This window comes from Ischnura elegans, chromosome 1, assembly GCF_921293095.1.
Source record: "Ischnura elegans chromosome 1, ioIscEleg1.1, whole genome shotgun sequence".
Classification (NCBI taxonomy): domain Eukaryota; kingdom Metazoa; phylum Arthropoda; class Insecta; order Odonata; family Coenagrionidae; genus Ischnura; species Ischnura elegans.
The window spans coordinates 112,563,423-112,581,218 of record NC_060246.1 but is presented as its reverse complement, the minus strand read 5'-3'; positions in this window follow the sequence as shown (position 1 = coordinate 112,581,218).

Below are 17,796 nucleotides of genomic sequence, written 5' to 3'. Positions count from 1 at the left end.
ACAGGATGATTGATTTATATAATGTTAATTATAATCCATGAGCATCATATTTCGTCGTAATAGAATGCATTGCAGGCAAGATGTGCCGCTGGTACTCCCTACCCTTAAAACTGCATGAACAGAAATAATATAAGCATGTTAATGAAAGCAATTATTCTAACCACACCTTTACAAGTGACAGCAGGTGAAATTCCTTTCCTTCGTCCGAGCGAATTTATCTATCACCTTGTCATTGAAACCTTCGATACCATCCTGGAAGTTATTTTCAATTGACAACATAGCCAAAGCAGTGAGCCTGTCCTCCATCTGGATACGTAAGAATGTTTTAACACGTTTAAGGGTTGAAAAAATCCTCTCTGCTTCCCTAGTTGTCATCGGAATAGGGTGGTTTCCTCTTATTTTTTTATTGCCTAAATCGAAAGATTATATTACTCCTGGAGTACGTATTTCACGATGACGATATCTATTTTTCGCGATTAAATGAAAAGAGAAAATTTACAAGCGCGCGAAGACGCAACGGATAAATATGAATGCTGGGAAAACTCCGTGTGACGTCGTTCTGGTTCCCGCTGCCGCAAGTGAGGTGACCTTGGGGCGAGGCTTTGAGCGCTGATACGAAGCAGGATGCTAGCAGGTAGCGCTTGGCTTAAATAAGGACCTTATCAAACGAAGGAAACTTACCGACCATAGGCAGTTTTAATAGGTGATTACTAAGACATGTTTCCCTGAGCTCTGTGCCTCATGCATGCATTGGTAATCTCAGACGATGTAAAACTCCTATCTACTCGTATAGAAACTAGGTCCCTGTGGCGTCACGTGGAGTAGCATCGCATGGGCGCCAATCTGGCCTTTTTCAAATGAGGATAAAATTTAACATTGCCATTCGTCTAAACTGGGATTTCTAAAACCAAATAATTTGTATATTATGAATACACTAATGGTTGGTAACGAATCGCAATCAATTTCTTTCGTTTTCCTTGATGAAGGAAACTACCCTATTCAAAGTTTGATTGATATCTTTTAAGATAATTTTTCAAGTTTCATTGAGCTCTGAGGCCCACTTTTCGGAAAATTTCTTTCTGAGCGTGAGGTACGGAGGAAGTGCCGTTGCCCTCTGAGCGCGGTACACGCCTAATGACGGAAAAATAGATTACGATAAAATATAAAATCGAATTTTAATAGACAAATATTGAGGAAATCGATATCAATCCTTGATCTCGGAAAAAATCTTCAAGTAATAATTATATTGATGCTATGATTAGTACCACCAACATTTTGAAACCAACCATCAAAGGCACTTACTTGATCACTTACTTAGGTTGCTCAAGCCTCAATTTTGAGGCATATCCATTTCCTTACAGTACACAGAAGAAAAGTAGTAGAGAAGCGAATCATCATGAAAACCTTGACAATCGTCGTGGGACAAGAACACGGCAAGAACGGAAAATAATGACCTTGAATGAAGGTCATTATTTTCCGTTCTTGCCGTGTTAAGCGGAACAGGTAAAGAAGGATGTCGAAAAAAAGAAAGGCGTAGGTTTGGAAAGATTAACGGATAATAGAATTGGGTGGGGAGCTACGTTAAACCAATCTCAGGATTGTTAGCCACTGATTATGATACAGAGATAATATATTGTTCAACTTAAGGGTGAATGGCTATATTAGGTAAAATGCTGGCTATATTAGGTAAAATGCTGGCTATTTTTAGGAATGACACAGTGAATACTGTCGAAACCTGTTTCATACCATTAAAAAAATTGCCAAACATTCAATATTGGTGTACCTGTGATTATTTTTACTGATATATGTTATCATATAAGTACCATTTTTATTTTGAAACTAACTTGATTCAAGCAGATAAAATGTATGGTATCATTACAATAATATAATAATAAATAAAAATAAAACATCAACTCCAATGAGCAGCAAGAGGTAAGAGGTAAAGATTAAATTGCACTATCACTGATAAAATTCATGGTAATTATGCGGATTGTCATACCATCCGACGGACGATGTGCTGTGCTTCAACTACCCTCCACGAAGTACTCTACCAGGTAGCGGGAACTCTTTGAAAAATCTCCGCCTCCACTGGTATTTTAATCTGGACGTATTTTTCTTCTTCGAATTTTTAAAGTACTCAATGTACGCGAAAAGAACTTGTTTTGATTGGCGCAGCCTCGTATCTGGCTTCTTAAGGAGGTTTGTACGATAAATAAGGTTGCCTTAGGCTATATTTATAACTACGTCCATAAAGCACTAGGTGCCTTATACGCTTTATGAAAGATAATTTTATGCTGGAATTCAACAACCGAATCCCATTAATTCTTTAACTTTTTCTTCCTGCGGATACGTGAATTATTTCGGGTCTTTAACGCCATTTGGAAGGTTTTTTTTTACTATTGAAGCTTTCGCGGAAAAATATGACGAAAATTATTCATTACCTATGAATAAGTATTAAGAAGAAGAGAGAGAGAGAACGCCCACATGATCACCCTACCTGTAGCTACGTAGCCTTCTCTTCTCTCCTTCCCGATGATTCGATAATCCATTTCAAATGCATAGGATGCATAGACTATGAAAACACGCCTAACTGAAATGTTTACAATATCATGAACCACATATTCATGATTGAACGCTACACACGATATCCAGGTCGAATAGACATTAAAGACGCGGTTCGAGACATAGCTGCTTATATTAATGGAGCCAAATGCATAAGGTTTTTAGGAAAAGGATTAGTGGGACCTTAAATTGAGGAAAATTAACATTAAAAATGTAAAAAAGACATGGTAATTCACATTGTCAAATTGAACAAGTCTGGCCCGATTTCGCGATCAAAAACGTGATTCTTTTCCAAAAATATTATGCTATCACAAACAGGCAAACATAGAGGTAAAATATTAACATTAGGTTTCTCAGGATGTGGAAAATTTAATGCTTACATTTTAGTATTCAGGTTGCCTAGCCATATGAGCCAACAGAAGTTTCATTTTCATGTACTTACCTAAGATGAATCGGTTTCAATCACAACATTATTTTGCTGGTAATTCAAAAAGTAATCGGATGGTGCGCCTAATTTTTTTATTCTCCATTATTCCTATGGTATAACCAATATTATTTCAATTTCTTCAAAGTTATACTTGTTTATAACTGCAATTAACTGCTTTTCTTTCCCGTAAAGAATAAGACTATAGGGACCTTGAAGAAAATAGTGATTTCCAAATGAAATTTTCAGAAATTATACCACGGAAACCCCATTTTTGTGGTTTCCAGACAATGAGGGATACTTTAAGGATCATTTTTTTTACTTGTGCGTGAAAATGACAGGTACTTACTTTGTTTCTAACACGAACATCCATCATATGTCCCTACTGCTTAAAACTCCGCATCCGAAACTCAAGCCCTATATCAAAACATAATTTTACCAGTCCTTGAATTAATTGTTAGATTCTAAATTTAGAGTAAAACTTAAGAAGTAGGAGTTTTGGAACGATTAACAGCCACTCTCAACGATTTTTACGCCGGAAATATAAATTATTTTGTAAAGAAATATAAAATATTGAGGATATGGTTCGTGTAGTTGCACGGATCATTTGAAAGTATGACTGCAGTGAAAGGTAGAAGAAAATTAAGGACTTTAGAAGCCAAGGGGAATAAGTGATTTATTTTCTGAACAGAGCTACATACAGGAATTGATAGGAGAAATATATAAAAACTTGGTGGTCAAGAGATACGAGTAAGTCTATACATTCATCACTGACATCAAGTGGAAAAGTAAATTCACTGCTGAATATTTAGTTGATCTTTTTTGTTTTTTACCTAATTTCTGTAACTAACTCTGTTTAGAACAAAAAATTACTTCTACCCATTGGGTTCTCAGCCCTCATATGAGGACCCTGGAAGCCAAGAGATAAATGCAATTTTTTATTTGAGATAAGTAGAGATGGATGGTTGGTGGGGTACACAATGTTTTTGTAACAAAGAGATAATTGTAAATTACTATATCTAAAAGTATATTCTTATCAGTGATTCACTAGTACCCCTTTGCCCCAACAGTTATGTGTACCCCACCATCTGTACTTATCCCCAAAAATAGAAAATCGCCCTTATCCCCCTTAGCTTCTACGGTCCTCATATATTACATGCGAAATTTTATTTATAGTTATTTTGATGATCACCATATGATTGCTGACATGTAACTAAACGAAGAAATTCCAATGGTGCTGCGATATGAAAAAAATCAAGAAGAGAAACGCTTTTAAGCAAATTACTATTATCAAAAGTATTCTACCGATTACTGTTGGTATGCATGGAGTATTTAAAAAGTATTCAGGCAGTCTATCACTTGTACCCCTTAGCACCCCTTCTCACCCCTTCTATTACCATGGAGAGCCACCAGTCGACTGGATGCGAGTGATAATAAGAATACTGCCCTAAATTGGCCTTCAGTATAACGTGGAGTAGAATTACAGGAATCTGAGAAATAAAGATTACAATAGGATAGAGACGGCCAAGGGTTAGGCTAGCAGGAGGATAAGGAAGGCATCCTGCAAAGGCAATTGTTGCAAGTAATTTATAAGAAACCTGGTGGGCCAATTGTTGTAGCAGCAAAAAGGGGCGAAGCAAATGAAAAAACGACTTCGTTTTCTTCCACTTCCTCGTTTTTTCATTTGTGAACTTCAACTTCCACAAAGTTGAGCCTGACACCATTGAACATTAAAGGGGCGAAGGGTTCCCAAAATCCTTGTTACAAGACAATTACCATTAAAGTGAGAAGTTCTTCATTGAGAAGGAGAAAAAGAGGCACTATTGTTAGATAAATTGCTATAGAAATTACAAACTTTGGCAATTTTTGCCCTTTCATGAATATGCACGTATTTTTTGTTGTTATGTTTGTTACACGGTCTTAGAATATGAGAAGGTCTGGACACTCTCCGTTCAGGCATGGTCTTTTAATGAAGCCGTTTCCCGTTGAGGCCGGTAGGGGCGCCACCTATCCTGAAGGGCAAGTTTCCTACGTATCTGTATACGATACTTCAGTAATTATGAACTAATTTATGGCAAAAATGAATATAAACACATCGACAGTGGTTACTAGTTTACAAGTTCATATGCACTTAACATCTTATAGCGAAAAATACCTAGAAATCGTTCTCATACGTGAGTATTAATCAAATGGAAGGCGTTGGATTTCAGCTTCGTCTGCTTCCATACCTTTGTAAAATCAGTTACAGCCATAACGAAAGATTGTCAGCAGTTAAAACCTTATGTAGTGAGGAAAGGTATTTTTAAGGAAATAATTATTTATAGCTATCTTGTGGTAAACGTTAATATAAGTTGTCATAGAAGCTACGTACGCACCATTGCCTCTGAGCCCATCGGCATGTTTCCACGGCCTTATAAGAATATAGATGTTATTCCTTGCTTTCAAACACTATTAATAAATATAATATCAGAAACGCAAACGGCTTCTTACCAAGGCCGAAGTGAAATACTTCTTATGAAGTGACGTATGTTAATGTTTTTAATCTCCTAGGTCTCGATCAAGTGATAATAATAATGGCAGGGCACAGCAAACCTAAAAAAATGATTCTATCCTAGGGACGTTTTGCGGGTATAGAATAGGCATATTTAATCGTTGAACGGGGTGAATAATTTCCGGAAGTACCATTATTACCGTTAAAGGCTATTTTATAACGATGCTTGCCTACTCACCTTGAGGAATAATTTGAGATTTAAGGGAGTAAAATACCATATGAAAGATAAGAACGAAAGAGATTTTGCAAATAATTTCCGAATAAACTTCCACGAAAACAGTGCAATGGATATAATCCGAGGGATTTGCGGATGTCTGATCACTTTCAGGTGCTGGCAAATCTGAAATATTATCCCTCGCCCAAAAATAAGATGAGTAGTACGACAGAAACCACATGCTAATACTGCTAATACGCGGTAAATGTACTTTTCATGAGAGTTGCACGCACCATCGATAACAGCTACAGCTGTGCGATGCATGCATTAAAAGAAATCATCGAAAGAGGTATTAAGAATGAAAACGATTCACATTTTTCCAATTTATATAATGTAGACACACATCAAATCTACATTTCCAGAATGATTACACAATGCTATTGAAACTGAGATTATTTATACAATCAATGCAAGGTAATGTCATGAAAAATAAATTTTAAGTACTCACAATTTAACATTTCTATTAATTCTTTCTATTACTAATTTCTAATTACTAATCATTCTAAGAGATTCAATTTAGTAGGAGAGAATGATGAATAGTTGATGAAAGCCGTCGCACATCTTGCATTTTCTCAGTGTTACTTCATTCCTCCACTGTGAATGACATTGACCACTGGAACAGCAAAACCTGTAATTTAAAATATGTATAAATTTTGGAGCTTTAGCACACCAAAAAAAGGAATCGTACAGCTATTTCATCGCTTCTCAGGTCCTTGGGGACTTTAAAAAGCGAAATCCCCGAAGTCTTGTGGCCATAACCAGTGGTGCAACGCGGTACCACACACGTCCACGGCATTTTCCTTTTTTCAGTAAATCCGCGATATATATCCACGAAATATTAATGTAGAACAATAAGGAAATAATGCAGAAGACTAACATTCGAAAATAAATGAAAACTAAATCTTAATTAATTACAAAAATGACTATTTCCACTCACCTGTAGTATGCGCTCAACAATACGGAAATTAACTTACCCGCTAATTCTTGCCCTCCAGAATACGTGGTGCCGCCCCGGCAAACGTGCGGCAGGTTGAGGAAACGACTTCAATAAAAGACCATGGGTTCCCAATGGAGTGGGATAGGGAGTGACATAGGGCTGGTTTGTTATTTTATTACCGCGTGGTGTGCTTCTGGTGCTCCTCTTGCATGCTGCATGTTGGTAATTGATTACCCCCTGCCAAACACCTTAGAGATGGTATGCACGGTGGTATGTAGATGATGGATGAAAATAAGTTAACAAGGATGCAAATAGCTCGCAAGGAAAGAACACTTTTGAAAAAGATAAGAACCTGTCGAGCAAATAGGGTGGTTTCCTATTATTTTTTTATAGCCTAAATCGAAAGGTTATTACTCCTGGAGTACGCATTTCACGCTTTTAGATTTTTAAATGACGATATTTATTTTTCGCAATAAAATGAAAAGTGAAAATTTTCAAGCGCACGAAAACGCGAAGGCTAAATATAAACGCTGGGAAAAGCCCTAGTGACGTCACACCAGTTCCCGCTGCTGCATTGTGAGGTGGCCTTGGGGCAAGGATGTGTGCGCCACTGCGATGCAGGCTGCTAACAGCAGCTCGATTCTGTAAATGTCATACCTGTGCTTCGCGTGGTTCGAACCACAGTGGAGTTCTCACGCCTCTCACCGTGAAAGACGTTCAAGCGATCCTGTAAGCCTGTGTCGTGAGATGTTTGACGGATTGCGAACGATCACTTCAGTTTCTTATGTTGGTAGCTGTGCGGACGCGAGGAACGAATCAGAATCTCCGACACAAACTTACTTCAGCGGCCAACTGCAACTTCAGTTACCATAGAGAAACATATACAATGCCGTGGAATATTCACTCCCTAAGTAAATAATACTTCTTTACTCAATTTTGAGTGAGGTCTTTTCTTTTAAAAGTGCCTATTAATGATAAGTTACGGTTGCTTAATTAGTTAATAGCTATAAACTGTATATTACCTCTTTTATATGTTGTCAAGTGCTGCGTATCAAAGTCAGTTATCACGTAGCGGGCTCGTAATAGCACAATTAGCTCTAATTTCCTCATGATATGGAGCTAATGCTTACGCGGAATGAGAACAAGTGTTATTTTATTATTTAATAATGGTTCACTCTCGTATGTGTTTGAGCTGTTCTCATCATTTCAGTACATAATTTTAAATGCGCTGTGGTGCGTATACATATATGTCTGATTGTGCAAGCACATGCCACTATTCACGATTTATACTGATTAAAATGTTTCTGGCGCGAATACGAGTAGATTATTAACAGTTTCTGCTAGAGGACGAGATGTTTACATGTCTTAGTATTTCTATTATGTCAACAGAAAAACGAATCATGTTGGTCGTGTTACTGAACGGCAGCAATAATGCATGGAAGAGATGGAATAGATGATCAATGTTTATCTTAACGTACTAAAGTATGCCCCGGCAAGCCATCTAAACGTCTACGAATTAATCGTGGTGTGAACTCAGTGATCCATCGCCAATCTCGCGTCTCGAAGGGAATGTTGATATCGCGTATCTGCCGTCGAAGTATGTGCATCTATTGCCTCCGTCGACATTGATGCTCATGCAAAAGTAGCGGAGGTATGTAAAGAGCCTCCATTCTCGTTAATAAAAACAAATCGAAGGCTTGAACTTACGAAATAAATATTAAATAAATCTGTTAACATTCAATACCGCACAATACTTTTACCGTTGGTTCTACTCCAAATTATTATGAAAATTAAGTTGTCAGTATTTTAATTGTACATTCTAGAAGATGCACAAATATAAGATAATTGTCAAACCCTCAGCGCAAGGTTTAACTTCCCACCAACTTCAATCGCAATGAACGCCAATCAATTTAAATAGGACGCGAATGTAAATTTAACTTTATGCATTTCTTTTATTTGTTTTTAATACATATTACTTATGCGAAGTGACAATATGAAATAGCCACCATCGTAATTAATGAATAATGTGCTATTAATTATCAATCACAGCGTAAATTCATAATGAAAAATTAGAGCGCATTGCCGCGACGAAGCTACCACGGGCCCTCTTGGGCGTGAATACTTTCACGGACGCGGCTGTGAGAGTGACGTCACTAAAAAGTTTCAGAATCGCTCCAGCGTCAAAGCCGTGAATACATTGACGAAATCCGCTTGTGACGGCCATATCACATTTACAGAATCGAGCTGCAGGTAGCAGAGTATCCTGATGGCAGGTAACGCTTGGATAAATAAGGATTATTAATACCTCATCAAACGGAGGAAACTTTCCGACCATAGGCAGTTTTTATAGGTGATTATTAAGAAATGTTTCCCTGAAGTCTGTGCCTCATGCATGCATTGGTAATCTCAGACGATGTAAAACTGCTATCTACTCGTATAGAAACTAGGTCCCTGTGACGTCACGTGGAGTGGCATCGCATGGGCGCCAATCTGGCCTTTTTCAAATGCAGTTAAAATTGACCATTGCCATTCACCTAAACTGGGATTTCTAAAACCAAATAATTTGTATATTATGAATACATTAATGGTGGGAAAAGAATCGCAATCAATGCCTTTCGTTTTCTTTGATGAAGGAAACTACCTTATTGGCTCGCTATGCACTCGTCGCCTCACCGCGGACATTATTGCAAGCCAATATCCGAAATATCAACAATCTGAATCACCGAAGAAGAATATCTAAATTAGAATAAAATTCCCTGCATAATACAACACACAAAATCAATGAGATATTTATCTTGCAAAACATAGTAACCTTTTTATCAATGCGAAATATCCTCCAGGAGTGGTAGTTACGGGGCGCCCTAGCGTTTGAATTTCCCAATTTAACGGCTCACGAAGGCCTCTAGCCGCAGCGCCGGGATATGGAGACCGAAGCCGAAGCGCCTCGAGGGAGAGAAAGGGGGGGGGGGAAAGGCAACTCCCCTCCCAACTTCACCCGGGACGACTCCGAGGAGAAATTTGATACTCAGGATAAACTTGATACGGGTCGTTGGAACAGGGTTCGCAGTCGGAGTTGATATGTGACACCTAAGCGGCGGCGAGCCAATTAAAAATATTAGAAGCCAATTTCTGGTTCCTCTCTCATGCGCTGAAAAAATAGGCCTGTGAATGCGAAGGTCCTTTTGAGGTAACACCTTTTCCGAAATTGTTGGCGATGATATTATCATTACGTAAACAGGCATGTCGTCAACATAACACCGCCGACCTCGGTGTCGGCTGGGTAATGTCCTCGCCTGCCAAACAAGAAATCGCGGGTTCGAGTCCCGCCTGGGTAGGATTCCCCTATCCAGGGCTTGGTTGTGTAAATAATTGTTAAACTTTTTGAATACTCAATACAAAATGGCTCGATTTGAGCTGTATTCGGTGGTTTTGGAATAAAACAAAATTGAAAAAATAAAATTTCAGCATTGAATTGTGGTTTATGATATTGTTTTAACGGAATGTAGAGTCATTTTACGTAATGAAGACATCATCGCTCGCAGTTTTCGAAACGGAAGGGAAAAACGGGTGGCAAACGAAAAATGGAGAGGTTTCTCATTTGATATATACTTACGTGAAATATATTCAACTAACATAATTAATTATTAATAAAATGTAACAATATATGTCTGCTAGCTTGCTTGAAAATCACACTTGGATGCGAAAAGCAATGGTTACTTAAGTTAGAGCTAGAAATATATTTTTATTAACACCGATGAAAAGAAGCAATAAAACAGAACATGGTGAAAAAAACTCCGTGGGAGAGCCGAAACCTGCATTTCAAGACAAAAGTAGTACCTACTTAATTAATAGTTGAACTTTGTGTCATCATTTTTTCTGATATAGCACTCATCAGAAATCACCTCGCAAACATTTTATATTTTGAAAATGCAATGGAAAACATGAAATTGTATGTGAACCATTATAAATTAACAAAAGTATTTAAATCATAAGAAAACATCGAGAATAAGTTCACCAGCTCCACAACTAGTTTTTATTTGCATTCAAGGGAAAAGTTGACCCCGTGATCATCACTGAATTTCGGCATTGATGCGCGAGGCTGTGTGGTTCAGAAGCCCTTGAAGGTCCACTTTAAATATTTTTTTCTTCCACTAATGCCCCGTCAGGGTATGAAGATTTTTTTCGTCTAGCCCTTTCATAACTAGGATAAAGCTGATACCCACGGATCTTGGCAGTCTTACGAATAATTTTGGATAGAAATTTTGTTAAATTGCCATCAATAATCAGCGAAATAGGCTTCTTCTGGCGTCAGTTCATTTTGAATTGTAGGTATTTTCCTCCATTTCTGTAATATCCGTTTCCCTCGGGTGGGGGTGGTCGTGATGGTCATTTCCGTGATTATCTTCGCTGCTGCATCATTCCCTTGCGAGCGCAGTGTCACAGATGTGGCTAGCGATAGCTCAGCTGCTGTTGCTTTCTCAAACCAGTCACTTTTCTGCTCTTATTGTTAGACCTATCACTAGACCTTTAAAGTCTTTCTTAGGCCTTTCTTTGCTGCTTTACCCAGAAAAACCAGGAATTAGATAGCAATAGTGACAAAATCGCCTAGGAGGAAAGTAAAGCCAATACGAATACGTTAAACAATAAAAGGTTACAAACTGTGCAAGGAGTTTCAAGGAGATTATTATGCATGTCAGGTGGGTATACCTTTCTCTAACCAACATCGACGCTTTATTTCAAACCTGTCGCTGGGTTCTCTTGCATTCGTCCCATTTCTGGAAATACGTATTGAAAAAGTATTTGTTCATGACATTCTGCATTACTTCCTTCGTCTTCACTTCCTGCTCCCAGTTAAACTTATTGAGAAGATATTGAACGGCAAATTTACGTTTTGAGGACAACGCATTTTCCACTTCCATTAACAATAACGTCATGTATTTCTTTTCGTGTTACTTTCATTCGCTCAATTTTTCTTATCCGAAATATCAACAATCTGAATCATCAAAGATGAAAATCGAAATTAGAATATAATACCCTGCATAATACATCACACGAAATCAGTGAGATATTTATCTTGGAAAACATAGGAACCTTTTTATTGTTGCGAGATATCCTCCTGTAGTGGTAGTTCGTCCTCAATGCTGAAATCTCACGCTCTAGGGAAAATAGACCTTGGTTCCTCGCTCCCGTAGTACAAGCACTGAGATCCTTGGACACTTACTAGTAAAAGTTGACTAATTTACTCCGTAAAATCGTGAAAGGAATGTTTTTCAATCAATTGGGAAGAAGCATTTGTGGAAAACTCCGTGCGAGCCACCTCGTAGAAATTACCTGTATCGAAGATAAGCGATCCTCAAAATGGCAAAAACCCTTCATATAACGAGGCAATAAAGCAGTTAGCGGCATTTCTACAAACGGACAGCTACGCTTTTAGTAGAAAACTTTTTAAACGCTAGATAAAAATCGTAAGACTGAGGTTGGGTTTACGGTCACATTAGGGGTTACCGCGGTGGGCCCGCCGCCACTCTTGAGCCCTTTCCAATGTTTGAGCTGATGGGAGCTATGAAAGACCTAGGAGAATGAGGTTAGCAAAATACGGGTGCAATGCGGTAAGATATGGATTCTCCAAGAATAAGAAACAATTTCCTTGCAGCCGCGCCCTTTCCGAGACAAGCTTCTGACTTGCCAACGCAATCGTCGAGTCCGTAACATATATCTCATGAATAATATCGTAATATGCACATTAAAAAAATCAAAAAATAACACTTATATGGAATTTATAATGTATGCAAGTGTAGAAAACTGTAATGTCGTCTCATCTTTAGCGAAATATCCTCAACTATAACTAATGCTGAACAAATTTCCGCATCTAATCATCGCGTCGGGTGGTTGGACACTCAGGCACATAACTTGATAGGAGAGGTGAGGTGGCAGGTTGGTGCAAGATTTCTCTTTTGAGAATCAAAGTTGATAATTTTTTTGTTATGCGGTGTAAGATCTTATGCGTAGCAATGTGAATAAACATGAAGTTTTTCTCTCACCATGTTATCAAGACGTGAAAAATAAAACATTTTCGTCGTTTCATAAAAAATAATAGAAACTATCAATAGAAAAGAAATTTTCACTACTACGGATTCTAAACATAATCATTCCTGTTATGGCATCCTTAAAAATAACTCATTTTAAAACAAAACGCAACTGTAGATACACATATACTTCAGAAATTTTTCTCAAGGAAAACATTTTAAAGATCATGTTATGTTAATTTGACAGAAGTCTCTGTTAGTTGCACGTCTTCCTTTTCTAAGGCTTCTTTGCTTTTCGATGTCGTCATTTCCCTTGGGGCTTACTCGATTCTTCCATCGCACCAACAAAAAAAAGCAGAAAGAACGACGATGCGATCTCAAAATCAAGCAGCTAAGAAAACGTGTGACCGGCCGGCCGGCGCGGCGGTGTTGCTGTTGAGGGGAGGGCCTGCGCGCCGTGGAGGGGAGGGCCAGGAAGCGAGGTAAAGAAGTGATGACTCGCGGAAAAAGGAAAGGTGTTTCGGATGACTCGAAACGACTGCGCGTTATCGAAAAACTGGCTGCAAGGTCTCACAATTTCCCAAGTTGTAGCTTTGATTTTCGACGTGTGGTATATGTGTAGCCTTTGGTTGTAGTTGAAAGATTATATTTTGCTTTGGTCGGTAGAATTTTCTTTGCATGATTTTGCGCCGTAGTGATGGTCGTTGAAAAAAATCAAAATTCGTGAAATTAAGCGAAAATAGTATCTCCTCTAGGAAACCTGGTAAAAGACCCGTCTTTGCCTCAAGGCACAGATTTAACTTTATTACTATTCTGAGTCAAGAAACCGCTATGTACCTATAACGAGCGAATCACAAACTGGTTAATAGAAAGGGTCTGCATCGCCTTCCGTGACCGTGCTAGGGCGCCCCCTTAAGGTGTTAAAAACTTAATTTTTCTCGGAAAACAGTATGGATTCACATAACAGGGTTAAGATAGTTTGAAGTTTGATTGGTTCCAGGTATTTTATTGTTTAACGAATTATATGTTTTGTATACAAATTTAGAATTTGCTGAAATCAGTGGTGTAGCCAAGGGGAAGTCCGGGGGAGCCGGAGCCCCCCCCCCCTCCATAATATATAAAAACACAATTACTATCCTTCATAAAAGAAAAAATATTGAAAATCAAGAATTTAAAAAACATTCCTTTGCAAATGATTTTTTTTCCGATTATGAAAAGGGTTAAAATTGGTTTAAAACCCTCTACTTGGTACCCTGTTTTTCAAAAATTTTCCCCCTGACCCACCGCGAACGATATTCCTGGCTACTCCACCACTGACTGGAAGGGATAAGATTATATCAGGGAGAAGCTTCCAATGGCAGAGAATGGATTCATACCTGTATATTATAGAGCATGGCTACGAAATGGTTATAACAGACAAGAATTACTAGCAAATGCGTCGATTAATTTCTCGGGTAGCTAATAAACAAAGGGAATATTAGGTAGGGAAGAAATTATCGAATGACAAGGTTAGAGGAAAGAAGGATCCGGAAGAAGGTTTCAAAGGATGTAGAAAGAGGTATTGGTAAACAGTGTGTGCACCACGTTGAGGAATGAAATTTACGGGGAATTTGTTAAAATGAAATATAAAAGTCGCCGAAGGTCATTGAAATAGGAGTGAAGAAGGCCATGGCGAAGACTTTATTTAGTGACGAAGGATTACGATTTAAGTGGCAATAAATGAAAAGGGAATAACATAAACAGATAATAAACAGATATATAACATAACCTCGAACCTCTCAAGGGGAACACATCGATAGTCGATACCTCCTCTACATAAACGCTCAACAATCGCCCACCGAATCAAATCCGCTCATCTAGATAGCCCTTATAGTACTAGATGACCGGATTTGATTCATTGGGTGATTGTTGAGCGTTTATGCAGTGGAGGTATCGACCTGTAAGGAATATTTGCGCCATGGTCCTGAAGAAAATAGGATTCGTCAAGCGTATTGTTGGAAGATTTTCGAATGAGGAAGTAAAAGATAGGTGTTATTTCGCACTCGTCCGACCGCACCTTGAATATGTAGCGAATGTATGGGATCCGCTGTAGAAACACGTAATCCGCGAACTGAATATAATACAAAGGTAGGCTGCGCAGTGCGCGGTCCGTCAAAAACTGCTACCGGCGCGGCGTACAGACAGCGGCGTACAGACAGCGGCGTACAGACGTTAAGCGAATTAGGCTGGGAGCCGCTGGAGACTCGGAGGCTGCGCGATAGGCTTACATTGTTTGAACAATTGATAATGGATATCAAATAATCGGATCGACGCGGAGAACATAATATTAGAGCCACACTATATTTCCAGGTCCGATAGAAGCGATAAATAAAGAGAGATATTTTGCCGAAAGGATAGGTGTACGAATTCCCTTTTCTCCCGAACCATGAAGGACTTTAATAAATGCCCGTCATAATTTCGTTAGAGCATTTCCTTTTTATGTGCTAATGCCTGGTGTCGTATCACACCCTGCCTCATGCCTTTTAGGCGGCTTGCGGGATAGTATGTAGATGTAAATGTACAGACTGTCCCAACGGTCGTGTGTCATTTTTGACCTGTAATTTTAGTAACTTTGCATGGAGCAATATTCATGAAAATTGGCACACTTATGGGGAAAGGTCCTAAGTTTTGTTGAGTGTAAGCAAAATTTTACAATTTTGACCTTTTGACCTCACAAAGTGGGTCCAAACCAAAAATTTTAATTTGCCTTATGGGGTTTCAATGTTAAAAAAATCGAGATAGACTAAAGTGTGAATTTCATTGACCAATATGTCAATTCTTAGGTTTTCGGACACGAGAAAACCGAAAATAACACTTTTATTTACGAATATTCAACCGTTGACCCAGTAAGGTCACCGTCAAGGTCATAAGGGTGGCAAAAGGAATAGCATACCAACAAAGGTGTCGATCCATGGGTTTTGTAGGGTGCCCAAGTCATTGGTATTGTCCAAATACCCGTATTATTCACTAATTGACCTCCGAGGGTCACCACGGGGGTCAAAGGTCATAGAGTTAAAAGTCGGGCAATCATAAAAACCAAGGGGTCAAACCATAGGTTTTGAAGGGTGCCAAAGTCGGTTAGGCTGTTCGTAGATCCGTATTGTTGATTTTTTGACCTCCGAAGGTCACAATTGGGGTCAAAGGTCATGGAGTCAAACGTCGAGCCATCATGACAACCAAGGTGTCAAACCATAGGTTTTGAAGGGTGCCAAAGTCGGTTAGGCTGTTCGTACATCCGTATTGTTGATATTTTGACCTCCGAAGGTCATAATGGGGGTCAAGGGTCATAGAGTTAAATCGGCCCACCATGACAGCAAAAGAGTGTAACAATGTGTTTTAAAGGTGCCCAAGTCAGTTTTGCTGTTTTTAAATCCATATTGTCGATTTTTATTACCAGCGAGGGTCACAATGGGGTCAGAGGTCATAGAGGTATGTTTTGAAATAATAGGAAAACTAATGCCCCCAACCAAAGGTTTTGAAGAGTGACGAAATGAGAGGCTTAGTACACATATCCACTGTCTTTTCCGACAAACCTACCTTGCCCTCTTAGTTTCACGCCGTTGTTGATTATTTATTTCCCTAGAATTCCTTTTGCCCGACTCTGTGTCCACATTATTCCAGTAATTCTCTCTACAGAAAAGGTCCTCAGGAGGTCAAATACCACATAGGATTTTCTCTTTAACTACGCTGAAGTCCCATTAGTTTTAAAGATTAGTAAGCGAATAGAAATACCCGTTTATCCTCCTTTTCATTTACTAGACCTTCATTGGTAACGCTCAAGTTAATGGTTGTGATTTTCTCCCATGAAAGTCCTAAAAATAGGTTAATTAAGTAGTTTAAAAAAATTCCCAGTTCGACTGCAAAGACCGCAGTTCCCCTGTCCCTCGTTATGCAAGCATTACCGGCAGCAATTTTATCAGGACCTCACGTCACATTCAAACTTGCAAATTGGTTCGGTATGTCTCTGCTTTGATGAGATTGTTTAACACCCAACAATATCATCAAAGCAGATACATGCAGTTGTGGCTTCGTCTTGGCATCTCCATTAAGATGCATTTGCCGCTGCGCATTATTGTCCGCGCAGCGTGTACTGGACAATTCTAGGCGTGCGTTATAACGAACTTTAAACATTTTAAACTTGAAGCCCTAGAAAGTGTAATGGTGCAAGAGATTCAAGAAGAAAATCATGGCATCCGAAACCATTTCTGCAATTGGATGGTTGACTAGCACAATGCAAAATCCATGTTCACATTTCAGTTTATTATCCTATTAATTTTGTCGTTTTATGATATCTCTCTTTAATCGTCAAATTTTTATCACATTGCTTTGAATAAAAGCTAGATTCATTTCAATCATCCATTTCTTTTATGTTTTACATTATGGTTTCAAACATAGCCAATATATTTTTTAACGGAGTTTTTTCTTTAACTTTGGCAAATCACAAAATGTGTAGAGAAATAAATAATCGACTGCGGCGTGAAAATAAAAGGACATGGGAGGCCTGTTGGAAAAGAATGCGAGGGAATGGAAAGTTTTCGGAAGGGACCTTTGCCCCCCATTGTGACCTTCGGAGGTCAAAATATCAACAATACGGATGTACGAACAGCCTAACCGACTTTGGCACCCTTCAAAACCTATGGTTTGACACCTTGGTTGTCATGATGGCTCGACGTTTGACTCCATGACCTTTGACCCCAATTGTGACCTTCGGAGGTCAAAAAATCAACAATACGGATCTACGAACAGCCTAACCGACTTTGGCACCCTTCAAAACCTATGGTTTGACCCCTTGGTTTTTATGATTGCCCGACTTTTAACTCTATGACCTTTGACCCCCGTGGTGACCCTCGGAGGTCAATTAGTGAATAATACGGGTATTTGGACAATACCAATGACTTGGGCACCCTACAAAACCCATGGATCGACACCTTTGTTGGTATGCTATTCCTTTTGCCACCCTTATGACCTTGACGGTGACCTTACTGGGTCAACGGTTGAATATTCGTAAATAAAAGTGTTATTTTCGGTTTTCTCGTGTCCGAA